This window comes from Pleurodeles waltl, chromosome 2_1, assembly GCF_031143425.1.
Source record: "Pleurodeles waltl isolate 20211129_DDA chromosome 2_1, aPleWal1.hap1.20221129, whole genome shotgun sequence".
NCBI lineage: Eukaryota > Metazoa > Chordata > Amphibia > Caudata > Salamandridae > Pleurodeles > Pleurodeles waltl.
In genome coordinates, this window is record NC_090438.1 from 644884081 (window position 1) to 644898190 (window position 14110).

A 14110-nucleotide genomic window follows, 5' to 3' on the forward strand; every position below is an offset into this window, starting at 1 on the left:
TACCTTTGTCCTGGTCTTATTGTTTGATTTTTACTAATTGTTTGCTCATTATGTTATTTCTGCTAATGTGCATGCCATGCACTTACCCTCATTTGTGACAGTGACAAACACAGGTTGTTCATTTAAGTTGTTTTTTAAAATGCATACATTAGTGTTGAACATTAGTGCTAAACATATTCATTTTGGTGCAAACATTCATCCTGTTACTGGACACTTACATCACAATTATACGTGTTTCAGTTTTTGTGAGTGGAGAACGCATGTGTGTTTATTTTGACATGATTTGTCAATAATGTGCTCATATGCATTACACAGATAACCTGCCACTTTACATTTGAATGGGATCTCATGTTTGTGATACATTACATATACCAAGAGGAAATGTGACCTTTCCTACACCTCTGTCATGTTTGCAGTTCACCAGAAAAATTGTATTATCTTCTGTGTACACCCACCTGTAGCATGCTGTAGTGTAATTGATACATTATCATGGGATTGTTTGGTTTAAATTGGAGACACTGTTTAAGTTGATACTTTTGATATTTTGGGGAATTACTGCACACACCTTGATGGACACATTTCTATTTGTGATTTTTAAGACTTTTTGTGTAGGTGTCCATTGCATGAAGGCAGTCCATACCCGATTGGTGGGTGTGCCTCATATATTGAGGTCTGTTCTGATCTATAACATACTATGGTCGGTGATATATTGGTGGTAGTACCGCCAACAGGCTGGCAGTACATACCGTCATATTATGACATTGGCGGTTTGGCAAATGCCAAAATGCCAATGTACCACACCAACCGCCACAGTGGTAAAAACTGCCGGGCTGGAGACAACAGTCTCCAGCCTGAGGACCCCTGCAAGCAGGTAAGTCGAGTGCTCCGACAGGGGAGGGGGTGCAGAGGGTGTTATTTGTGGGGAGGGTGTGTGTGTATGTTTCTGTGTGCGTGCATGTGGGTGTGGTGCGTTTGGAATGCGTGTGTGCATGAATAGTTGTGAGTGTGTGTGGATGTGTGTGTGCATGGATGTATGCATGCATGGGTGAATGTAGGTATGCATGTGTGTATGCATGTGTATGTCTGTGTGTGTAGGTGTGTCTATGTCGGGGGTGTTGGAAGATGGGTTGGGGGAGGACTCTGGGGAGGGGGGCAGGGGAGACCCCTATCAGTGCCTACCGCCATGGTTTTCGTGGCAGTAAAAAAGCAACAGAAACCATGGGGGTGGGTGGGGTCATATTACCGTGGGCGGCCTAGGGAAAGCCGGCGGCCTGGAGGCTGTAGTCTCCAGCCAAGCAGTCATTACCGCCGTGGCATTCGGTGAGGTACATTGGTGGTTTGACTTTTGCCATACCGCTAATGTCATAATATGGCGGTATGTGCTGCCGGCCTGTTGGCGGTACTACCGCCAGTATAACACCAACTGCTGGGGTCATAATGACCCCCTTTATCCTAAAGTAATAATATTCATAGGGTAGGAGTACATTAATTTCCAAGACGGGATAGAACAGAATGCTATCTAAATTAGAGGGGTTTAGAGGAAAGTGTTCTAAATAGTGCAAAAAGAAAACAAATAGTTATAAAATGCAGTTGCAGTCATGAAAGACATTTTCAAATGGACAATTTTACACTGAGCACAATTACGCATGAGAAAATATGCTTTGCTTTGAGATAAATAAGAATTCCAGAGAGTTTTGAAAAAGTACTCCTGATAATGTGAAATTGTCACTCCTTTCCTGCCGAATTTTGAGAATAAAGATACAAGTTGCAGTGTATCTCACAAAAGTCAGAACTGAGGATAAGGCACTGGTGGAATGTATAAAAGTATTTTACTATAAGAAGTCTGTAGCTAAATGGGATATTGAAGGAGACAAGCACTTTGGATATCCAATAGCCTTGTATCAATTCTCAAATTTAGATATGTGAAGAAGTGTCAACAACTAAAATCAAACTCATTACTCATTCAAAAAAGGAATCAGTAGAATACGCACTGACTGCAGTTTTGAAGAAAATTAACCACTAGGATTTAGATGCTGCTTTCAGTTTTACAGAGCTCAATCAAGCAATTAAAGACAAAGGCTGATTGTTATATTTTCTCATCAGATAGAAACAATTTACATTTTCTGTGATAATTTGTTATTGGTTTTGGGGACAATTATTATTATGATTATGGAAAGTAATTTGAATGACATGAGTCAGGGTGCTGATGTGAATGAGGGCGCACTTTTAAACAGTATTATTATTTTTTTTTTATAATTCTGATTCCCAATCAATCTATAAGGCTATATGATAATCATTTAATAATGTGACCTCTAGTAAAAGTACTTTCAGTCACCTGACATTTCTGATATCTTGACCCTGCCTGCTGGCGGAGCTTATACTGCACAAGAGCAACCCATTATGCCAAGGGAACCAGTATAATTATGATAGTCCAGAACAATAGTGCACCAAGAGCTCATTTAGTAATGAGAGTTTTTGAGCACAAAGTAAGTCAAATACTGTAAGGAATTGAGGTTAAATAGGAACCAAAAAGTTAATGTCATAGCCACTGTACATGCATTAAGAAAAATCAGAACATGATGCGGAAAGAGTGCTTGGTGGCCACAGTGACCACACAAAGATAATTGAGCATAGCTACATGTGGGTAAATATACTGATAATACAAACAGCTGTGGTCATCGCTATAAAGCTGGGGTACATGGATTTGCAAAAGTTGACGTCTAAGACCAACAATGGGACAAATACCAAGGTCTTAATGATGTCGGTGGAGGGGAATACTCTGTCACATACATGACAGATATCCTGTTCCCTACATTATGATCCAATGATATTCTATGGCGATTGTATCGTAGGAGAGGGGATATCCCTCACATTTGTGATGGAGTATTCCATCTGCCGATTTAGATCCTGGGGAAGGGTATTACTCTGTGATAAGTGTGACGAATATCCTGTCCGCTGTATTACGATCTCATATTATCATTTGGGGATCGTAATACAGTAGACGGGATTAATGTCATGTTTTACACAGAGTAATCCCTTTGCCAGGGTCTAAATCAGGCCCCAAGACTGATTGCTATATGATCAATGACATTCTGACCTCTACGGGTTTTTTTGTCAGGTATTTAAGTCACGTATTGAATGTCCCACTGTTTTAACTGTGTTGGTATTCAGGATTGGATGTGTCTTTCTCCGTGCCCCTGACACACAATTAAAATTGCCACCCTCACAATGTCGGAATCTGTGATGAGAACAGAGCATATTCTTATAATAAGTCTAGGAAGTGGGTTGGGAGATATTGGGTGCATATATACAAACCATAGCCACTAGCTTACCATCTGTCATTACAAAATCAACCTGGCAGGTCAGGTAAAATTAACTTTTCCTCACATGACTGGTTTTATCCATAGGAGTGCGGCAGTCCACAGTGAAGCACAGTGAATATTTTGAATAGATATCATGCGTGCCGTGCTGCACAGACTGTTATAATGTTTTCACTTAATAAGAACACAGATGTTCCCTCTAATACTAATTGATATTAAATTTTTCTCTTGTTTTGTTGTGGTTTTATCTTTTATTCTTTATTTCTCCCTTCTTACTATAGTTTACTTCTATTCCTTTTCATGGTGCCTTGTTTGGTATTTTTAACCAATTTTGTTGTGATTTATTTTTGTAATTATTATTATGCTTACTACATACACTTTGATTTCTGTAATAAATATACTGCAGCCTTTAAAACGCCATATGTCTGTTTGCCAGCTTATTGGATGAAACATGTTTCGACAATTGGAAAAATAAATAATTGATAATTATATCCGTAGAATGGTCATGTTATTCTGTTTAATCCCTACAAAATTAATGCAAGATGCTTCCAGAAGACATAAATAAGACAACAAGAAACAACCCATAATAACTATTTTGAACAGTCTACTTGCATTCAAATTTATATACCTTTGAACCTATAAAGCATAGCAATAGGGTTTCGGTATGTGTATCCCCCAAGGATATATTATTTACCTATCTTGGTCAAGGGCTCGTACCTTGATCGGATGCACAATCAAATACTGATTCTACTATTATATGACCAGGTACTAGGCAAGTGTAGCATTTTGGTGTGTAGCCTTTCTTTCTTCTGCATTTACATATAGATGTCCATTTTGTACTGTTTTACTGGGTTCCCCATTGCCCTGTCGTTCAAAGTCAAAAATACACATGTGAATTTATGTAGCTGTGTAGGTGTCTTTAAAGAGCCTTGGATTTGAATACTTTGTCTGAAATCCCTCTGTTTCCTCTTGGCAGTGTCAAGCAACAGTACCTCTACTTGTGCACACTAATAATTGTGCAGCCACTTGCAACTCCATGTCAACACTTTGAGAGAGGTGGTTGTGCATTTAGAGGCCTCAAGCTGTCGCCTCATCCAATGTTGTGTACTTTGGGCTGCTAAGGAATTAATTTATTGTGTTATGCTTATGATGTAAGGGAGATCAATAAATCATGCTTGCTGAAACACCAAGGGCCAGATGTATCATGCATTTTTGCAGTCATGAATGGCCCAATCGGGGTGTTTGCAACCGCAAAAATACATTTTGGTATGTATGAATTCCAATTTGCTAATCGGTAACATGTTACCGTGACACAATTAGGAATTGCTTCTACATACCAATTCAGTATTAGGAAGGTGCATGTCAAGGGCTTCCTTTCCTAATACCAAATTGCAGAGGTATGTAGGAATGTTTTGTGAATGAAATGCGGTTGCAAAACATTAGCATTTTGCCACCTACTTCAAGCAGGAGGTAACACATTACCAAACAGGAAGGGGTCCCCTAGGGACCCCTTCCCCTTTGTGAATGCATGCAAAAATTGGCTGCATTTTAAAAAAAAGATTGTGTCATTTAAAAGCAATCAATGATATGATGGTCTGCTGAGCCCAGCAGGCTACCATCCCTGTGATTTGAGCATTTCCTAATGGGTCACAAATTGCAACCTACCTCATGAATAATAATGTGGTAGGTCAATTTGCAAGCCATTGGGAAATGCTAAATGAAACTCCTGCAATTTCATACCTTCAAATAGCAATTACCTAATTGTGATTCACAGAAAATTGTAATTAGGCAATTGCTATTCCAAATATTGCTACATCAGAATGACACATAAAGACGGCTTGGCTCAGTCTGTGGTGCAACCAAATGACATTGTGTCTGAGTTCTTTTACTCCTCTTGAACTGCATGCACAGAGGATTGCCATGGGGTGAGTTCTGCTACTGTCTTGGAGCATTAAGCTAGCATTTGCTTCCAAACAGTTTATACCCACCCACTCCTAGACCGGTGGAAGGACTTTCAAAGGTCTGCCTGCTGCTGTGCCCTGATGTGCATTCTGCAAGACTGCTTTGCTGCACATGGAAGGACTGCTTTGAGTCTGGAGTCTTCTTTGGACCCACAAAGGTTAGTTCTGCTGTTGAGCCATACATCTTCACCTGAACCCAGTGATTACAAGGGTTTGTTTGCAGGTCACCTGTTCAGAACGACAGGGACACAAAAGACTCCTATCATATCGTGAACCTGGACCCAGCCTTAGTGAGTCCTGAACCCCCAGGGGTGTCCCACCAGTCCTGGGCCCTTGGATGTCGTGATAAAGGTGCCCAGATGGCAAACTATCGAAGCTGAGGACTTGGAAAATATTTTACCAAAAAATGCTCAGAGAACCAGTAGGAGATCAGGACCAATCTGCTCGCATAGCCCCCTGAGGTACAATGCTGATCAGATTGACATTGCAACTTCTCCTGCTACGTTCTTCTCAACAGCAGGCAATCCTGTTCAGTCGTCCTTCGCTAAAGGGGTATTGATTCTCATCAAACTTTCTTCAGCTATAGTCATCTGCCTTATCCCGCTGAAGATTTTCAACTTCCAAAAGAGAGACTAAGTATAAACATAGAAATCTTCACAGTGGCTTTGACCCAAAACTCCTTGATGATAACACTGTCTCCAAGGACACATCCTGCAGCCTTGTCCTTCAGAACTTTACCTTCTCAGAATACTTTTTTCTCAAAATTTCTGCTATATCCCAATCCACTTCTTATATCCAAACCACGTTCCATCATGGTCAGTCATATTTTTTTACTTTGATGGTACCTCGCATGAGTAGATGACTGCGGTTTGCACTTTGAATTTTCAGCACTAGATGTTTACAAAAAATTTGTAACTCTAGTTCTACTGATGGGAACTTCGACATTTTGGGGTCAAATAATTCATTAGAATTTACTCTACATTTCTAAATTGGTGTCAGATTTTTCTTGTGCTGTGATTTCACTTTAGTACTGTGTGTGCACTACATAAATACTTTACACATTGCCTCTACATTAAGCCTGACTGATATTTGTGCAAAGCTACCCAGGGCTAAGCACAGGTTGATTTAGTGACTTTTTGTGGATCACCCTGCAAAGGGCTGTGACTGGTGGTTGATCAGACCTCACACCCCAGTCAACTAACAGCCCAATTTCTCACAAATCCCTGTAATAACTGAGCAAGTGGAGCATGACTGGGTAAGGTAGAATACCGGGCCTAGGCAGCTTCCAATGGACACTGTGTGCCCTCTCTATGGAGAAGAAGTTTGCAAGTCCTTCTGGTACTAACTTGTTAGAGATTATTTCTTCTCAGAAGAATTCCATACAGGCCCTTCAATCTTCCCTTTGATCCCAACAATGTGCAAATAAATTATTTTTTCCTGGATCTGCCTGCATAATCTTCTGCCTTTAATCTCTGGCATGTAATGTTACAAAAGTGATGCATAGTGCCTGGAGTTATGCCATTAAGGCACTGTTTGGTTAGAAATGCACTGCTCAATCAACAGTTGCTTCATATGGACATCAGTAATATCAACACAAAAATTCATTTCCAGATAAATCTTTATCCAAATGGACTGTCTGGGTAACCTTTCAGTGAAAATGCATCAATTATTTTTTTGGGATTTACTGGGGAAAGCACCATAGAGATTGTGAGGGTACTTGCATACAGTATCAGTTTCCTTATACTATCCTCAAATTTCCACCCATTTCTTTATTAATATAGTTGAAAAAAAAACAGAACATTAGTAAATGTAGTCCAGCGCAAAGCTAGATCACGTCCAGCACCACACATGGCAAACCACTGTTACTGCAATATCCTCATGTAGAAAATAATGGAGGAAGGAGCTTAAAATAAAACCACAAATGAAATAATGTTAACTGTAATGCAAATGTTTAAACTATTTTAAAATATAGATCAATTTAATTTGATGTGAACAAATTATCTATACATAAAACATTGATTATTTTATTTTTAAATATTTGAAATAGCCTTTTGTAATTTTAAAAAATAATGTAGAATTTGTGTTACAAAAGATGGCACTACTTTTAAGTAATTCTACTCATCACTTGTAATACTTTCTAATACATAAGCTAGATAGTATTTTTTACTAATTTAAGCTTCAGCATAAATTGCATTTTAAATTAAGATATTCAATATAAATACACTTTCAATTGAAAATGAAGTTAATATGGCTGCAACTTTTAAATAGTGTTCTGCATTCAAAATAAAGCTATACATTCAGTTTAACATTTAATAACTTTATTCACTTCTCCCTTTACCTTACCGTAGGGAGATCTCCGCCCTGCAATCACAATTTAAAATCACAACTCATGGTGAAGTTGGATTTTAAGCAGTGAGTCTGAAAGTGCCACTTTTAAAAAGCTGACATTTTCTTACTTCAAATCATCTAGCGCCTTCTGTCTGTCTCTGAATACACGTGTGGTTGGATGACAGCTGGGCTCTTGTGCATTCCCTCCAGACAGCCACACACAGTGGAGCTTATGTGTGAATGAGTGGTCATCCTTATGATGGTGGCCTATCCAGGGCAGGATTGGAGGGGGGAGCTGACACTTACACCTGAATGGGCTGTGTACTGAGCCCTCACAAAGGGCTGCATAACCTCCTGTAGGGTGTCTGGAGTCAGGATAGGAAGGGCAGGGACTTTGTGGATTTCAAATGCCTCTCTTTGAAGCCCCCCACACTTCAAAGGCAGTACTGGGTATAGGATATTGTCTTCTTACACTACCATATCAGTACAATTCTGTGTCTGAGGACATTCTGCCAGGAAGAAGGATTATGTACTGCTGAAGGGATTGTAACTGTGCCGGACTCTGCTGGATTTTCCTCGACTCCTGCTTTGCTGTGCCTACCCTGCTCCCTGCTCCTTCCTTCCTGAGAGTGAGAAGGACTGGACCTGCATGTCTAATTCTCCATAACCAAAGTGAGTCTAAGGGCTTACTGGCTTGCCTCCTGTTCTGATGTCTCAGTGACTTCAAGACTTTCACTAAACTCTGCTACAGCTCTGGACTCTGCCAATTGTGAGTCTTACCCTGCCAAGTGTTGCCAATCCAGTCCTGGGCCTTTGCAAATGATCAGAACTGCCACGTCTTTCCTCTACACTGATGCATCACACCTGAGGAGGATGACATCATACTACCAACTGCGTGGCTCAGAACCAGTGCATCCCCTTCAGACCTGATGCATCACCTTTGCTTTGCAGACCAAGTGGCTTACCTCAACTTCATCACAAAGGGTTCAATGCCACACAGTTGCTCAAGGACCTTGCATCGACAAATGCGTGGCTTGACATTGGTGCATTCCTGACTGCACAGATAGGAACCAACAAATTGTCTTTGCACCGTCTCCTCTTCTGCTCTCATTGGATCCTCACTGCTGGCTCAACCCTCAACACATGGTACCCTCAACACAAGGTTGGTCCCTGAAGCCAGCCCACAATCTATCAAGCTTGTCCTGAACTTTTGGATTTACCCCAGTCTAGCAGAAACAGATAGCCCTGGTTGGTTCTTTAAGTGTCTAAGCATTCTATTTGCATAAATTCTTTAGAAATCCATATCTCGACTTCTATTGATAGTGATACAGATGGTGACACAGGTTAACTTTTAGTGTGTATCTGACTTACCCTGACTAGAATTGTGGTTCCTGCTTGGACACAGTACATACCTGTGCCAAGTAGAAACCCACTTTCTAACAGTGTACAGTTGGCCTCAGCACAAATGTTTCAGATATTGTAGTGCTTCCACGCTAATGGTAGCAATATTGTCAGAGTCATGGAGGATATGTCAGTGTCCTATGTTTTTGCATCAACCTGATAGCGCAAGACTTCCTCAAAGACAAAATAGTCATCAATAACATACAAGTCACCTGTCACAGGATTTACACTCCTTTCAGCCATTTCTTGAAATCCCAGAAGAAGCTGACTATTCAGTGTGCTTAAATAGTTCCTCTAAAGATCTTCACATAGGAGGTCCCAACACACTGGAGCTCCACCTTCTACATGCAGCAACACCTATTTGAGCAGAACAGGTCAACCAATGATCACTTACTATGAAGAAAAAGGTAACATTACTGTCAATGTTGTGACAACAGAGGGTGACAATTGTGACTTAGTAAAGTCCCTGAGACAAATGTTAGTGTCTTTTGAGCTTTTAACACAGGAAGTCAGCAATGTGGATTGTGCCATGAGCCAAGCTGTCTCACACTTGCACATTCTTCATTGTGATTTGAAAAAGGTGGAGCATACATATACTAGTGTCAATAAAGAAGTATCTGCTTTAGTCAACATCATATTCTCTGAAGTGAATGCAGATCAAAGGCTGGAATAGATGCTGTGCCATCCTAAATCTCAATTTGTCACACTAAATAGATCCATGGTACAAAACTGAGCTACCAACTTTAATTCTTTTTTAGTAACTAGGGCCTGATTTACATAATGTTCATGCAACTCACTGCAGCAAATGAAATTGTTGTGCAGCATTGTGTGAATGGAGAACAGAATTACACCATATCTACTAATATGTGACAGAGTTCAGCTCTCTCTGCACTGGTGTACTTTTAGCAGCCATGTGCCAATGCAGGCACCCTTGCGCCATAGTGAAAGGATGCCTGTGTTGTGGTCAGCTTAGTGTTTGTGCTTGAAAGGGACCTTTCCTGTACATACTATGCTTTAAGGCATTTTCCACTTGGATATATGTTGTAGAATGCAGCACAGATGTAATGAGTTAAAAATGAGGAGAAGTGAAAACATTTCTGCAAGTTATATGTGCCTCAGGGAGGCATACAATTCTGGTGCAAATACTTATCTACAATTCTTTGTAAATAGGGAGTTCCAACAAAATTCTTGTGTGGTTGCACTGGAACGCCCATGCACCACCCATGTCACTCCCCTTTGATGCAAAATAATGCAAGGCAACAGTTTGTGTTGCATTGCATTAATTTCGGTTATAATCCAATGCAAGTCATGATTTGTGTTGGAATGTAAATTCGACAAGTAGACTTTGCATCGGGTCTGCACTAAAAAACAAATGGAAACCTGGCACACAGTCTTTGTAAATCTAGTTCTCCTGTGTATAAGAAAGCATACAAAACTGAAGTACTGTCTTCACCTTCTGTAGAGCACAGTGAAGTCCAGAAGCTGCAATAACATAAAAAACACCAGTTTAAAGCACACTTGCTACTAGACCTACAACACCATCAGCATCACTTTCACTTCCACTCTTTGCAATAATGCTTATGATTGCGATTATGATGCTTATGATGCATGTTACATGACTTACATTAAGGGCACAGGAAACTATGAACCTGCAACTGCCAACAATTACATCAACAAAGAAGATGGTACAAGACAATTTGCATGATCAAACAGAAATCTACTTGGATTAAGAGTTATTTACTGATTGTCATGAAAAATGGAACAATGGCCTTAACTCAGCAGGCTATAAATAAAGTAATTGGCATGGTCTGCATTCAGTGTATCCTCAGGATGATTGGTCAGGGTCACAGTCATAATGACAAGGGGCCAGATGTAGCAAGAAGAAAATGTGCGAGTTGCAAATTGCGAGTCCATGCGACTCGCAATTTGCAACTCGCAAATTGGTATGCAGTACGGTGTCTCAGACACCGTCTGCGAGTCGCTAAGTCGATATTAATGAGGTGGGTCGCAAATTGCGGCCCCATAGCGAGTCTAGGCACTCGCAAACATGGAGGCCTGCTGTCGTCAGCAGACCTCCATGTTCGTGACTGCTTTCTCAATAAAGCAGTTTTTTTTTTCTTTAAGGAAAACGAGCTGCACTTAAAAAAAAACTGAAACCTTTAGTTTCAGTATTTTTTCAGGGCAGATAGTGGTCCCTTGGACCACTACCTGCCCTGAAAAAATAGTATTGGGTCCATTCGCAAAGGGGAAGGGGTCCCCTGGGGACCCCTTCCAATTTGCGAGTGGGTTACCATCCACTTGAAGTGGATGGTAACTGCGACACCCTTTGCGACCGCATATGCGGTCGCAAATGGTATTGCATGCCATTCCGAATCGCAAATAGGATGCGAACACCCCTTTCTATTTGCGATTCTGAAATGCATATTGCGAGTCGGTCCCGATTCGCAATATGCATTTCTGCATAGCAAAGAGGCATTTGCGCCTTGCAAACGGCGATTTTCGCCGTTTGCGACGCACAAATCCTTTGCTACATCTGGCCCAAGTTTCTTTCTTCGAAAACTAGAGACTGGTGATGATTAAAATAAACAAACATTTTATCTCCAAAACTTATAAGGTTCCACAAGACACAAAAGTGAATGAGGGTAATTCTTCAGACATCACAAGTGTGATAATTAGCATCCTTCAAACGACCTCCCTGAATTTGAAGATAAACTCTGTCTTCCAGGTTAAAAAAGTAACCAACTGCAATCTACTTCTGTAGGAAAAAAGAATCAATGATGCCTACCTCTACGCACTGGAAAGACATGATTTATTTTAAATAATGCACATAACTGGCTTCAGTGGCAAGTTGTACTGTTTATAAATGTACGTAATTAGGCTTGGGTAAACTTTCCTTTACACCGACATAATCTCACATATTTGCAGTAATTTTGAGTCGTGCTTGTTGAGCAAAATCTCTGAAATTACATTATTAGCCACATTGTAACCCTATGCCATACATGGTTCACATTTAGCACAAGTGCATGGAAACAATACGAGGAACCAAAACTTGAGCATTTGCTTTTTGTGTTTTTTTCCACTATTAGTTAACGCAAAATGCATCTTCGTACTGAAAATTGATGCAAGGAGGGATGCCATGCTGAACTATAGCACAAAATGCCAGTATAGCATTTTTGCATAGTTACATGTACTCTCACATGATTATTCCAAGGTTTTGCATACTTAAACAAATGCAGATTATGCAAATTGTACGCACCCCTAGACATGATTGGCCTGCTAACAATTTTTTATGTTTGGCTGATCAATCAGAAAGGGTAAATTAAGCTTGTTGTATGTGATCAGTACAGCAGCTTATACTCTGCATTCTGAACTCCTTGTGCAATATTTTCACTTTGACTCCCCAATATTGCCATTTGCCTTTCTCATTCCACAGGCCTTTTCCTTTCAAGGAACCACCAAATCACTTCTGTTGCTCTCAAGATGGACAGCATTATTTTCTTTACTTTAATTAGAAAAATATGTTAACTTTTTGCCCTCCCTATTCTGCATACCAGCCTAAGTAACTATTAGCTACCTTGGGAGGTTGTGTGCTTCAAACGACTATTTGAATATGTTAACCTAAATGCCATCTTCCTTTATGACAGATGTGACGCACTCAAATAGTTTCTGAATGTTGTGTTGTCTCTCTATCTCAGCTTTTCCCTAATTATTTTATTCATCCATTCATCAGTTCTCCTAGCCTCTTGTCTCAAGTAGTAAGATCTCTTATGTGGCTATCTATGGCCCTCATTACAATCCTGGCGGTCAGTGATAAAGCGGCAGTAATACCGCCAATAGGCCAGCGTTAAAAAAAAAAATGGAAAGTGTTACCCATGCTCGTCTACCTCCTCCTACACCAGGAATACCAACGCCGGCAAAGACGACCACAGTGAGTACCGCACCTAGCACACAGGGGAGGGTGGAGGAAAAAGAGAGTGACACACACACACGCAACACCCCCACCCCCACCGCCACCCCAACACAATTCACACAAACAGATGCAATAACATTACATATCCACCTCAGCCGGAAGATGGCACAATGCCATTGCTTCTGGAGGGGGCAACATGCCCACTGCTTTGTCCTGGGGAGTGCAAGGCCACAGCCTCTCTAGTAGGTGGTTTGCCCACTGCTTGGTCCTGGGGAGTGCAAGGCCACAGCCCCTCTAGTGGGTGGTTTGCCCACTTCTTGGTCCTGGGGAGTGCAAGGCCACAGTCTTTCTAGTGGGTGGTTTGCCCACTTCTTGTTCCTGTGGAGTGCAAGGCCACAGTCTCTCTAGTGGGTGGTTTGCCCAGTGCTTGCTCCTAGGGAGTGCAAGGCCACAGTCTCTCAAGTGGGTGGTTTGCCCACTGCCTGGTCCTGGGGAGTGCAAGGCCACAGTCTCTGGAGTGGGTGGCTTCTCCACTGTTTCTGGAGGGGGCTTTGTGCCCAGTGTGCTTCATCCTGGCAAGGAGGGGGTGAGTGGATGCCTTCTTCCACTGGTTCCGGAGGGGGCTTTGTGTCCAGTGTGCTTCATCCTGGCAAGGATGGGGTGAGTGGATGCCTTCTTCCACTGGTTCTGGAGGGGGCTTTGTGCCCAGTGATGCAGCATTTGGGGAGTGCCAGGTCACAGTCCCTCACCTGGGTATCAGACCCACGAGATTTGCAGTGGGAGGATGCATGACACTCCATGGAGGCAGGACTACAGTCCATCCGCTGGCGGCTACCGCTGCACAGTGGTGGTAGTGCCGGTGGCAGTGCTGGCAGTGGTGGGGGGAGGCTCCAGCCCTTCCCCTGCAGCCTCGGAGGGCTGCCCACTGGGGCTGATGCTGCTGGCAGTGGTGCTGACAGTGGTGCAGGTGGCACTGCAGGTGGCAGTGCAGCTGACGGTGCTGGTGGCAGTGCTGGTGGCGGTGCTGGCAGTGGGGGGGCTCCAGTCCTTCCCCTGCAGCCTCAGAGGGCTGTCCACTGGGGCCGCTGCTGCTGGCAGTGGTGCTGACAGTGGTGCAGGTGGTGCTGCAGGTGGCGGGGCAGCTGGCGGTGCTGGTGGCAGTTCTGGTGGCGGTGTTGGCAGTGGTGGGG